Genomic DNA, 14,876 nt, shown 5'->3' with positions numbered 1-14,876 from the left:
ATTAACTAAGGCTTGCATGAATACACTTTCTGTTCTATACAAGGTTCTAACTTCTAACTTCATTTATCATGTTTCTTGGGTTATTTTTGGTCTTCATTATAAACATTTATTGATTATTCTAGTTTGATCTTCTTGAAATGAACCATGCAGCGATTAGTGGATGTGCTAGAGAAAAGGACAAATCTGCCCTCTGTTTTACAGTCTTAAGGGTGTATAGCACAGATTGCCATGCCGGTGTTTGAAACACAAGAGAGTAAAGTTGTTGGCTTTATAAAAGAATCTATCTTAAGTTGCAGGCAGGTATGATTATATACTTGACATTTAATATTTTGATTAATATGATCAGGATAATGTAACACATTTTCTTCATTATATTTCAGAAGACCGGAGATAAAGCCAAAGATTCATGGGATGCCAGAAGCGAACTCTGTTCATTAAAGGTAAATTTACCGAGAATAATACATATGTTTTGAATTTTTTTCTTGAAACTTATAAGTTTGTTGTGTAGATATTTGGCATTAAAACTCTGGTAAACAGCTACCTGCCAATAAAAGATGCACATCTCGTGTCGGTATTGATGCACTATTAAAAGAACTTCAGAATTTGCTTTCTTTCGGTGAAATCTCAAAAGACATTGAATCAAGGTAGTACCTTTAGTTACTTAAGTTTGAATTTCATGGTACTAATGTTATCATTTTTGTACCAATCTGTTGATAAGGCCCATTTAAAGGTAGCTTCTGCTAAGGCCATTAAAGCTAGTTGCTGTAACCAAAAAGTTTCGGTTATTCAGGTTTATAATTTTATTGTTTTATGTTTTTTATACCGGGTCTTGGGGTCCAAAATTAGTACGGGTTGTAAAACGTTACCGGCAAGAGTATTGCAAGTCCCATGGTTAATTAGTGAGGTTTCATCTTAGTAACATTTACACACTTCTATTTTGAACTTAACTATGTGTGTATACCTGCTACTTATATTCTGATTTACCATTGATTTGGCTGATGCGTTATAGGAATGACCAAATGACAACTTTCAACACAAACAAAACATGCCAACAACTTGGCCCGTGGCAACGTGCAGGTACGATTACCAGTATATATTATTTAATTTTTAACTAATTAATTATATATATATATAAATAGAAGGCTTGTTTAGGAGCTTTATAACGAGCCGATCTCGAGTAGCTCGGCTTGTTTGCTCCTCTAGAGATAACATGTCAAAATGAGTTCAGGTTGAAAGAAAATGACTTTTAATAACAGTCATTTTTATTATGCATAAATATTTTAACAAAGTTTTAAACTGACTTAATGCTATGATGCATATTAAATATAGATGCATCTTGAGATAACAGGCTCGGAGATATGCGATGACACAAATGGTTATAGTGATGGGTGCTGCAATTTTTGTTCTTCTACAACAGGTAATGGTGCCCTACACATTAAATGAAATTTTTTACGAGTTGAAAGACCCAATTTGCTCATTAAATATCTCTATATTTTATGATCTTTATGATTTTCTTGCAGGTTGATTTTCAGGGTTAACACACAAATTATCATATACAACCATCGGGATGATGAGGAAGGGCAATTAGCTAATTACGGACCAATAGAGTTTGATTTTATTTATTTTGTTGTGGAATCCAATCCTAAAGTGCACTCTTTGTAAAATTTGACTAAGGATGATTACTTTATGAAATAGATTGTTTTTCTATTTATGCATTTTTTTTTTGTGTTGTGAAAATTTAATTGTCATTAATGTAGAGTAATTACAAATAATAATTATAATAAATAAATAATATATTTATTATATATGTATAAATATATTTTTTAAAAACCCCTAAAACCATGACACGCATAAACGCATGTCCTATGTATATGTCGTAATTGTGAGTCATGAAAGTGTGTCATGAATGCGTGTCATAAAACATGACACGCGGATGTATGTCTTGTTCATTTTATGACTGGGCTATCATTGACACGCATTTGTGTGTCATCTGTACCCTTTAATGACACGCATTGCGTGTCATTAAAGGTGTGTTTTTCTAGTAGTGAAGATATTAAGGGTAGAGAACGTGCTAATAAGATGAAAGAGGCTTTAGAGCTTGTTTGTGCAGAAAAAAAAATAGTAATACTAGAACTCACACAGCATAGTTGATTTTAAGTATGTACGCGGATTGATCATTGAGGCACGTGAAGTAGCTTGGAGTGCATTCATTGCTATCCACACAACGTTTGGCATCCAAGAGAATGTTCTTTGTTATGTTAGTCAAGTATACATTATATTTTGAAATGTTTAAATTCTGCTACAATTGTCAGAAATCTCTGATTTATACTATGTTGATGATTAAATCCAACTGCTGTGAAATTTCCTGAAAAAACGGGCTTACAGTTAGTTTACAGGTGCAATATTAACCGGATCGCATTGAAAGTTGATGGATTGTTTGAAAGAGGAATATTGTTTCGTGTTTTCCATGACAAACAACATCTACTTCTCGTAACTTATGCATTTATTATTTGGAACCAACATACCACTGACCTAATAAAATAAACAACAATTCACTAGTAAAATGAGGGTCGCCGGAATCTTACCGGAAAATGACCAACAACTGTAACTCGTCAGCATCACATCTTCATGAGCATGGAGAACCCTTCTAAGTCTCCGGAAAGACAGCTCGTGGTACCCTAACGCCGCCATTGCTAGATCTATACCAAAATCACCATATGCCGCCGACCTCGGCCGTTTTAGACTAGCGGAGTCACGGTTATGGCTACTAGAGCCACCACCGTCGACTTCGCCGCCTCCACCGGTGGCAAAGTTGCCGGAATCTAGCTCTCCCTTTTGTCTTTAACTTTTCTCTCGTTTTGGTGCATATGAGGCAGGAAGTAAAATGCGTTTTATATAGCTGGGCTTAGAGTGTAGAGTTTGCAAAGAATAAGACAACGAAAAAGATGAACTATACATGCCTTTTGTGTGTTTACTGTAATCACGTATCTTTTATGTTTCACTAAAATGAAAAGAGTTGGTAGAAATTAAAAGGAAGTAAAATAAAATTAATGTAGAGTTGTTCGTAATAGTTTTATTAAAAAGTGAAAACGTCTCGACACATAACTGTTATTTAGGTTTCATTTGGAAAAATGTCCTGAAACCACTAGGTGTAATGATTTCACTAACCACGTTCATTAAAATAATATTTTTCAGTATTAGCAAGGTGGTTTCAAGCTATCATAGAGGTAGAAGATTCAAATTCTACAAGCTACACGTATATATGGTTTATAGGAGTATTCAGGGGCGGGTTCAGTATTGGGTCAGAAAGAACTTAGGCACCCCTCATATCTATATTTTCTTTTACAAACTTCTAATTACGCAAATCTATATTGATAATGTAAAAAAAGAAGAAAGATTTGATCATTTGAAAGGTAATTCTGATCTTGCTACAGTTATGGTGAAAATAGGAAAACATATTACTTTTCATTTAGTTAATCAATTATTAAAGTTAACATTAATTTTGTCTGTTACAACCACAACGGTTGAAAGAGAATTTTGGGCAATGAAAATCAAAAGGACAAATTTGCGTAATCAAATTTGTAAAGTGTTTTTGTGCAAATTGCACTGTTGAAAAGAAGCATTTTCAAGTGTTATGAATGAAGTTGCAGTTGACCATTTTCAAAATATGAAATAACCTAGATGCTAATTGTAATATGTATTTTGTATATTATGCCTAATGAAATTTATTGCTAACATTACTATATGTAGTTTATCTAATGTAATTTTTTACCCAACCCATTTTGGTTTTGACTCGACTCATGTTGGTTTGGCTCATTTTAGTTTGACTTGGCCCGTTCAAAATTGACCATTTTTGAAACCTACTGGCTAAAATTCCTGGATCTGTCGATAAAAGTATTTAAAAATAGGTTAGTTTGTTGTTAAAAAGGTAAAATAATACTGTAAATAAATTAAATAAATAAAAAGGTAAAAAAAGGAAAGGTCTTAATGTGATTTTGGCTCACACTTTTAAATAAACTAGGTTCAAAACCTTCCACTTGGCGGTGGCGACATGTACAAATTTGATCACTATCAGTTAACTTTGTCATAACACCTTAACTAAAACAAAAAAAATACGTGAACTCCGAAAATAGTATCGATGTAAATACAACTTGTAATCAAAGCATCACAAATACGATCGATATCGGTTAGGTTCATACCATTAATGATATTAAATAGAAAAATAAATTAGTATTGCTTATGATACAAAACTATATGATATATAAAATGAAGTTAGATCGGCAAAATACAGGCGTGGGGACAACGGGTTAACGTGAATTAGGTCGGTATCGATAGGTACGTCACGGGCATTTCGGAAACGAGTCGATACGATTTTGATTGTTATTCCTTAGGACGAACAATACCGAAATTAAATCAAGAAATAATTTCGTGAAGTAGTTATACTTAAAAAAAATTACTCAAGTTCAATGAACTTTGTCTATAAAAGCAGAAATGAAAAGTTTAGAAAAAACAAATCTATGCATGCATGAAAGAATCGAACCTAGGCAAATTAATCACGAAAAGGTTTACAAAAACCAGCCTTAGCTTAAGAGCATTCTTAACCAGTTACCAATAAATATATGAGTGAGTTTTGTGAACTATATGATATTGTCATGAGTGGTTGTGAATAGAGTAAAGACAAAATGTTATATGAGAATATTAAATTTGGGTTACCTGTTCAAACCTTATAATTTTTTAACATTTTCTGAAAGTGGTTGTGAATGAATGAGAAATAAAAAATAATAATAAAAATATAAAAAAAGTATCATTTAATTGAAAATGAAAAAAAAAATATTTTTTAGTATAATTATATAGATATTAATACTTAAAAAATAGGCTGGAAATGCTCTAAGTCACGATCTTCAAGTCATCCCTAATACAATGAAGCTTATATCATAAATACTAAATAGTTGGTTTCTAGAAAGGAGTTCTAGCATAACTCATTGATATTTATCTATATATATAATTAGCTTTTTGAACTCGTGTATTACACGATATAGATTTTTTTTTATTATTCAAACCATTTTAACCCTATTATTCATTTGGGTAACAGTCTATTATGACTCGTACTAATTTTTATTAGCGTTATTTTGACCTGAACCAAAATTATAGTTTTGAAAATTATCCATTCAAATCCAATAATTGTGTTAGGTCAAAATTTGAACCAACATGTTGAACAATTCGGATATTTTTTTTTTTTTAATTTGTCTTTCCAACTTGAATCATTTTGACCCGTTACTAGGGGTGCAAATGAGCCGAGCTACTCGAGATCGGCTCGTTAAAAAGCTCGATGGATCCGAGCTTCATCGAGCCCAAGCCCGAGCTCGAGCCTAAAAATAAGCTCGTTTAATAAACGAGCCTGCCATTTATATAATTTTTTAAATATATATTTAATAATTATTAATTAATATATATAATGTTATAAAAAATAAATAATACATAAAATTATAATAGAAAGAAAATATATAAAACTAATTATAATTATATAAAATATAAATGATCAATAGCAAACGAGCCGAACCCGAGCCAAACTCGAACTTTAAAATCCACTCACGAGCCGAGCTCGAGCTTTGAAATAGAGCTCGAGACGAGCCGAGCTCGAGCTCTGTGTAAGTTAAACGAGCCGAGCTCGAGCCTGGTCGAGCTCGAGCTCGACTCGGCTCGTTTGCACCCATACCCGTTATAATTATTTAAAGCAATTCGTTGTAAGGTATATCAATTTTTATTAAAGTGATTTTAACCTAAACCAAATTTAACATTTTTTAAACATCTTCCGGTTGTATTCATGGATCTTGTGGTTGTATTGTATTAATTAACTCGGTATATTTCGTCACATGTTATTAGACTAGGTATAATGCATATGATATTTCTAGTTCATATATGTGTATGTATGATTGATTTAATCAATGGAGAAAGAATTTTGGAGCTGGTGACTAGTGAGATTTATGATGTTTTAACATCTATATAACCCATTATAGTAAACTTATTAAACTAATAAAACTTTAGAAAAACTAACCATACTTCATGGACTATGGTTAAGTTAGTAAATCATATAAGTACAAGTCACAATCACCACCTCTGTCCTCTCTCTTCTCTCTTCGTTTTCCTTACACCTTGCCCTCATGTGTTAATCCTTTATGTTAAGATGCTTTTCAAAGACACAAAAGTGGTGATACTTGTATTCATATGTATCACTGGTAAGATGCCTTTCATTTTTGGAGTATCTAGAAAAAGAGTTAGGAAAAAGTTTCAAGAAAGTGAAATCGGTTTTGGTGGAATCAAATATGTGTTTGTGGTGGTTTATAAAAAGAAATGGCAAAACTAAGAACAAGATGAAAGAAAATTTGAACTCTTTCAAATTATTACAGATTTTTAGTAACTTGAACTCGTTCTTTTAGTTATTTATAACCTTATTGTGTTCTTGACATACCGAGGGCAAGAGCACCATCAAGAACAAGCTTGTTTGGTGTGTAAACTCTTGGAGTTAGAAGCACTTGAATCCAAAGTTCATCTTCTTTCAATCACTTCACTACAAAGGTTGTTATTTCCATAAGCATCCTATGGTTGTATTTTATTTTCAAGAAAAACACATATGGATCCATCGGTTTGGGTTTTAATCTATAAAAGCTTTAAACGGAACAAGTTATAAATTGCTACCATTGCTTAAAAATTATTGTTTAAGGCATATCAAAAACTCAATAATTGATATCAAAGCCACTTATTTGTGACCTAGAAATTTTATTTTATGGACATATTTTTGGTTTTATAAGTTATAAACCAATAGAGACGTTATTTTTCAAGAAAGAAAAATAACACACAAAAGCAACCTTTTAATTTCAAGTATTTAAAGTCATCATCGTGTAATGTTATGTGTAGAAAACTAGAGAGGGGGGGGGGAGGTGTGAATAGTTTTCTTTTCAAATTTCTTCTTTTTAAGAATATTTAGTTAATGTTTAGACCTTTTGTATGGAAGAACACTTGTTTTGTATGCTAATAATAAACAAATATGTATGTGAAGAGTTTAGGGGAAAAGATACACAACCGATGTATATAGGTTCAAGTGGATTCTAACTAATCCACCCAACGTCCTCTTCCATTACCTTGATCGATGGTTTTTTTTACTAAATTGTCTCCCTAAAATGATAAGGATTACCGGTACAATCGTCTCTTCACCAAGTACACCAAGTACTTAGTTTTACAATTCTCCACTAATCAAATGTAGTGAGCACCTTCTTCACTAGCCACACCAGGTGTCTAGCCTCACACTTCTTAAATATCTCACAATATCAAGATAGCGAGTCTTCATTTAATCTCGAAGTAACTCTATACCAAGATAGAGTTCATAACCCAATACAAAACAACACTATATCAATATTGTGTATTTGTTCCCCTCTCAAATCTCATTTGTCAAATCACTAGTACAACCTCTAGTGATGAGCCCTCAAAAATACAAGTGAATGAAAAAGAAATAATAACTTTGACCTTCTTCTTTTTGCTCGTGATCTTGATCTCTTCTCTATGAATTTGAAGCTTGACACTAAAAAGAAATGACATATAGTGACATATAAAAAGTGCCACTAAACAACAAAAAAATGTCACTAAAGACCCATGTAAAAATGTGCGGCACACAAAAAAGTGTCACCAGAAGCGGTGACGCTAAAGCCTTTTAGTGTCACTTTTTTAATATGCCGCACAAAGTTTTTGGCTTTTAGTAGCACTTTTATTTTGCCACAATATAATAAAATACTATTGTGTCACAATTTTTGTGCATTTAAAAGTAATCATAATTATATATTCATATAAGTTTTGGTGTTTTTTTTTTTTTTTGCCACAATCTAAAAAAAACTTGTGGCACAAATTTTGTGTCAGAAAAACTATTTCTATTTAAATATATTTACTACTTTTAATGGCACATAATCTTCTACAAAATCACATGATTTACTATAAAAAAATAAAAAATAAAAGTTCGATAAAATTGTAAAAGTAGAAATCAAAATATTATTACTTCAATATTTCAATCCGAAACATATTCCAAATGTTATAAAAATTACAGTGTATTAACATATTCCAATTCCAAATGTTTACACACTGAGTCTATAAACGTTCTTTGGGATGAAAATTTCACTTTAAAAAACTTAGCTTCAAAGTTTCTCATGATATCTACCATGTCATCATCAACCATATAAACAAGCATTAGATTTTATTATCAAAGTCATTGTTCTTAATTCAAAAGAAAAACATATATAAGAAAATGGCTCGAGCGCCAAAAAATAGACAAAAAACCAACATATTACCTTAACTGCAATACCAACAAAAAACTAAAAATCTATAGTCCAAACGTCTTACGTGCCCAGCAAAATGGAATGTTTTGGTTGATCAGTTTTATACCAAGATTACAACATAAGCCCATCCATTTAATATTGTGCAATAGTTAAAAAGTAACAAGTTAACAGTAATTACCATTATCATTATAAATTCTTGAAGAAGTTATTTCGTTAATTGATATAGAGGTGTTATGGACCAAGGAATCAATACGTGGGACCTAAAAAATATAAATGAAACAAATGATAGTACATAATTATTTAATCACAAAAGAAAAAACAATGAGTCATGCATGTAATTGCATGTATGTTCATATTGATCAGAACAGAAGACAAGGATGACTCAGCAAAGGAGCTTCCAACTAGACAATCTGAAACGCGTAATGAATGAAGTCATGAGTCATGGTCAAACGTGTGATCGAATAAGTTAATAGTGGTTGAAAAATGTACCTTGGAAGGGATATGTAGCGTATCAAAAGCTTATATAGTTCCAGTCTGTTGTGTGTTTCTTTGTAAGCTTAGCAGCATACACCATAGTTTGCAACAACTGTAACTATAAAAATTATATATTTTTTAAAGTTTTGTAAGTAGACAATTAATAATAAAAAAACAAGCAATTCGTGAACCTGAAAATTTGGCTAAACATCTTCTTTTGAGAAATCAAGTTTGAAAAAGAGTACTATTTTGTAATATAAATATATTGCAGCATGATGTCAAAATATTCATACCGCCTTGTTGATATTTCGCATATGTATAAGCTTGTCATTGAAAAGTGCAACCAATCCATTCATCCATACCTTCTACAAATTTGTGGCATGTGGCTGACTCAAGCCCCTGCCACACCTGCAGAAGCATAGAACATAAAACATGGAGAATGTTTCACCAAAATGTTTGGTAGAAAACTAGAAGTGTGGATACTAAAAATGTAACTTTGAAACGAAAAGGATAGCCTATTATAAATTTACTATATGAAATCCATGTTATATGTTGGTTGTGATGCATGAATCATGATGAGTTAAATAGTTTTAGAATCCATATAGAAACACCTTAAATTCTCTAATAAGAATTGAACAATCAAACAAGAAAAAGCATAACAAAAACCACATAATTCGGTCAAGGAGACTAACCGTTAACAGCCAATAATTCCATGTGAATTTCAAATGAGATATCATAAGCAATCCAGGCCTCATGAAGTGAGCTTCCAAATTCATTAAAAGCGTGAACAACACTTGTGTGGGTCAAATAGTAGTACTAACATGTTTGCTATATGTGAGAAGACTGCCTGAGATAACAAACTACAATTAGCCTTGCCATGTAATTAATATCTAGGATCAATAATAAACTAATTGTAAAAGCTTTAATTTTCATGAAATCTAATCATCTAGTACCATACAAATGCTTGAACTACTTATACATCATAATTATTTGCATAATTAAAATAGACCTAAGCAACTTATTAAATTTATTATCAGCATGTGCATCTAGAAATTTTCAATAATAGCCAATCACATTTATAATCTTCCAGATTGTAAATTACTAGAAAAGCACATGATATTTAGTGAAAAATATGAAGCATGTTGAGTACTAAGCTGGTAAAGACTATAGCAATGAAGGCATTGATTATACATATCATGAATCACATTTGAAGATTAGATGTTGGCAACGATTTTATGTTTTGATGGACTATTCCCCAAAAGCCAAAGATTGGAAAATCAAATGCTGTATAATTCATGATAATAATAATAGTCAACAGTGCATATTTGGTTTTAGACATACTGTTTGAAAAATCAATAACTTTGTTGGAGATCAAAGAGAAAATAATTTATATAAACTGATTTGTAATTCAGTTGGCAAATGAGCATTTGACTTATAGCATCAAATCATCAATGTAAATAATGAGTTTTTTTTCCCCTCCTGGACTATTTAATTGAGATTTCAAGTTAAATAGATGCAAACCAACATCAGAACCAACCTTCGGTTGTTAGTTTTATTTTATTGTTTATAAGACCTTTGATCGGAATAGAATAAGCCATTAATAGCATTAAATCCTTCAGATCCCCTTTGTACACTGTAACCAGTGCAAAACTTTGTCAAAATGTCTAAAATATTAGATATGACAACAAAATAGCCTCTGTATGTTAAGGATATTCGTATGGTTCAGCATATCATAAAAGGAGGTTCGATTGATATCTAACAGAACAAATTTAAGAAGCATAGGGATAGAAGGGGCGACGGCTATTCGATGGTTGATATCCTTTGTATGCCCGTTCGTTGGTTAAGCAATAGATCAAAGAGGCACTGTTGATGAGGTAAACCATCGATCAGACGTGTTTGTTAGAGGGATTGAATTCATATGCCGGTGCCGCCATTGAATTTTGTTTTTATTTTATCTTCTGCTAAAGTTCAAATTTCAAATATTAATTATATTTGATTTTTACTATATTCATTTTTCTTTTATTTTATTTAATTTTTTTCTATACTTTTCAAATTTCGAAATATTACTTAATTATGTTGATCTTACTGATATCAATGACTCTATATTACTTTTTTTTCAGGTAACACTTGAATAAAAAGGGGATGCTAGAATAATGTATATAGTAGAACCAGGGGTGAGTATAAATTGGGTCGACACAAAAAAAATATGAGTATGGACCGAGATTAAATGAAATATCAAAGACCAGACCAAATGGAGTGAATTAAAGGTAACTATGGTCTATTAAAGGAGGTTATAAAAGAAAGCCAACATTTTTTTGAACAACAAATTTCTGTCATTTGTAAGACTTAAACCCACAAAATCCCAACCTTGGTATTTTAATGGGTTTGCATTTGCCAATAGTACACTGATCCAAATTTTTTTTTGAAAAAAGTAAGGTTATTTATCGTCAATTAAGGGCAATTTGATCAAACTATTAAAAACTAGTGTTAGTTATGGCCCAAAAAAAGCCTAGTTATGTTTATTGATTTCCAAACAAGGTTAATGACAGTCAGTTAGGATCATTAATGATCAAATATCGAGTTGTTAGTGTCACAGGGACCTATTGTAAGTTAATTAGACCACCCACCCACTGTCCACCATCACCACCGTCTACCACTACCACCCACACACTTTCCGCCACTACTATCGTCCGCCACCCACTACCACCGTCCGCCACCCACCAGCCATCGTCCGCCATCACCACCATCTACCACCATCGTCCACCACCACCACAACCACTGTCCGCCACCCACCACCGTCCACCACCACCATCCACCACCCACCCACTATCCGCCATCACCACCGTCTACCACCACCACCGGACACCCCCACCACCCATACACTGTCCACCACTACCATCGTCCGACACCCACTACTACCATCAGCCACCGTCTAACACCATCGTCCACCACCACCACAACCACTGTCCACCACCGTCTTCCACCACCACCACCACCATCCACCACCCACCGTCTGCCACCACTACCATTATCGCCGTCCAGCACCACCACCACCCATTACCACAGTTCGTACACCACCGCTAGTTTATTTTAGCAATCTACAGACGTTAAAATCAAACAGTTTTCTTATTGCAGACTGCGGATGTTTGGTCCGCCTCTTCTTTCACAGATGTCTGCAGATGTGGTCTGAAGATTGCAGATATTTTACCTCTAAAAAACACAAACAACACCTAAGACTCATAATAACACTTATGTCCTAGTATGCCACTATCGTCAAAGTTAGTTGATGTGGGCAACTGAATTTGGATACTATTTTGTGAAACTTTTCATTTAAGTTAAACTTAAAAGAAAAAAGAATCGTTAATGTAATTAAATCCATATTAAGAAATTAAATTAGGGTTTGATTATAGATTTTGTTTTACTTTTTATGTTTATAATATTTATATATGTTTTTGAATTTTAATTTTATTTATTGTAAGGAAATTAATAATATACTTATGGTTTGATGATGAAAGGGTTTCACAAATAAATGAGATGCTATAAATTGTTTAAAAGTTATTCGGGTTTTAAACTTGGGTCTCAATTGAGAAACTCATGCTTCCTACCAATACACCACATTGGAAAGAACACTTTATATAAGTTTTAAATATAGATTTTATAACTTTACATACATAATAACATATTTTAATTACTTAAAAACTAAAATCGATTTTATATTAATTACTCATATCCCTCAAATTTACAAAATTCCCACTTATGAGTTAACCAAATTCCTTTCACTAATATTTTCCCTCTTTCTCAAATTTTCTTTCCCTCCACAAATTTAATAATTTTAGAACTCATAGATATTCCTCTCTTTACCAAAATTCCCTCCAACCTCATATTCCTGTAAAATTCCATCCAGGCTAGTTCAATCTATGATCCTTAATATTACAATGTTTTATTAAAAGAAAAATCTTCAACGACGGTGATATGAAGGCTACTTTATTCAGCTATATTTCCATTATCTCTTGATTTTCTGTTAATAAATATCATGCTTCCGCTTGTGAAAGTTTCTATTCTTACTTAGGTGGTTCTATTTCTTATTTTCTTTCATGAAAATGACAGAGGTTTGTATCTGTTGAGAAAGTAGACTGTAAGCTGATATATGCGTGCATTTGAATTTACATATATATTGCAACTATAGATATGCCTAAAGCTTAAGCTATCAACATTCTGACATTGATTTCATATGTTTTGATGATGCTTGGTAGACTAAGTTGATTACATGGCAACCCCTTTGTTTTTGAATGAATGCCTACCAAGTGTTCAATAAAATGCCTGAGTGAGTGCTAAATGCATAGGGGTCTCCACAATTTAACAAAGACAATGCTTGCATTTGTAAATGTTTGTTTACAATATATCTGCAACTTATATTTGAGTAAGATGAAGTAGATTTAGAGCTTTTTGCTTATTTGAAGGGTATGCACTTGACTCACGATGTTTCATTTATTTATTTACTTCATTATTGATTTACAAAGAGTATCTAAACTGATACTTTCTGGGGTTTTTTTTTATTTTTTGGATGCATATATTGGTTTACACAGTGACACATGTATCATGAATTTGGACTAAACACACCTTTATTTTCTAGATATGGCAATATGTTTATTAGTATGCAAATGAGTTTTTTTTATCCTAAAAATGTAGGTACACCTTTACAAGTTGCTAAATCATTACCTACTTATTTTTCAAAACGGTCTGCTTGACTGAACCAAACTGGACGTCTGAATCCTTTTTATATTTCCCCGTTCTCACCCCAAACCAATATGACCCGTTACACAACATAATACTGCCCGTTTTGCTAAGCTTAGTTGGTATAGATGAAATATCAGAAAAGGGACTTGATTTTTTATTTTATTTTGGGGCCTACAAAATGGTTGAGCTACACATGGCCATTGAAGCTCGGATTGGTGCAGTAACATTGAAGATCACACTTGGCTATTCATCATTTTCTTGGATTCATGGATTTGTAATGTTGTTTGTACAAAAGTCAATGCAATTAGACCGATGATTGTGCCAGTCTCATTTGGATCTATGAACATTCTAAGAGCTCATTCCGACCCTAAAATATATCTTTTGTGAGTTTGTACCGCTACATTATATTTATGTCGTGTGCAGTGTGTTTGTTTTGATTGATTGTCGTTTATAAGTTACAAGGTTTATGTTCAGTAAGGATTTAAATATTTTGCTTTTTTTTTTTAATTATTATTTTACTCAAATACATTTTTATGTTAATAATTTTGTTTCATTTTGCTTTCTTCCGGTGAGTGTGCTACTATTGGCTCCAATGATTTTACAATAACCCGTCTTGATCTATAGATATTTTTGGTCATAACTTGTTATGATCCGAACTAAAACGATCATTTTTTTTCCTTTAAGGCTTCATAAAAAATGATTAGTCAGTTCATATGATCTTATTGGCTTTACTCATATTTAACCCACCCTTCATATGGCTTGGTTAGCATTGAATTACAAGTGTAGACTGTTACGAAGGGCCTTTTTTGAAGCTATTTGAGGATTCTGTAAAAATATCAGCTTACTGTTTACCAAAAGTACCAATTTACTGCACCATGCAAAGTTTCGAATTGCTTCCCAAAACACCTGATCTAGATAACATATCCAACCCAAAATCCTCTTATTATGTATAGTTTCAAATTTTTAATAATCAACCCATTTATTAAAATATATAATACTGACTTTTTTTATAATTTTTTTAGATTAACTTCATAGAAATATAAAAGAATCCAATTACAATTAAGATACGGGTAAGCAAGCAACAAGTTACGCCGCTACCCCCTATTGAATAGGAAAACCGATCCTACTGAAAACAAAGTTACCGTTCTTCGGCGTCGTTGAGTTACCATACACAACCCGTTGAACTCTTTTGAGAAACGTAGCAGCATCGGGGGCAAGAGACCCAAATGTATCGAAAGCAAAAGAAATGAAGACCTATTTACTTAAATTGACAGTTTTAGTGGTGGTTCTGACCCCTAGAGAATCAATTAACCAATTTGACCCTTTAATTGGTAATTTTATTAC

At 32.4% G+C, this 14,876-nt stretch overlaps 1 long non-coding RNA gene across 1 annotated transcript; it reads left to right on the top strand.

Annotated features, from left to right (window-relative positions):
• Positions 1 to 24: 24 nt before the first annotated feature.
• LOC143632725 (uncharacterized) lies at positions 25 to 547 on the top strand. The gene is made up of 4 exons (XR_013153564.1): positions 25 to 43; positions 151 to 300; positions 381 to 440; positions 509 to 547. It is a non-coding gene; the product is annotated as an uncharacterized LOC143632725 (long non-coding RNA).
• The last annotated feature ends 14,329 nt before the right edge of the window (positions 548 to 14,876 follow it).

Source organism: Bidens hawaiensis, unplaced genomic scaffold (genome assembly GCF_021521415.1).
Source record: "Bidens hawaiensis isolate Kalapana, Puna unplaced genomic scaffold, B.hawaiensis_p1.1 tig00006521_1, whole genome shotgun sequence".
Taxonomy (NCBI): domain Eukaryota; kingdom Viridiplantae; phylum Streptophyta; class Magnoliopsida; order Asterales; family Asteraceae; genus Bidens; species Bidens hawaiensis.
This window is presented reverse-complemented; position numbering and strand designations above follow the sequence as displayed.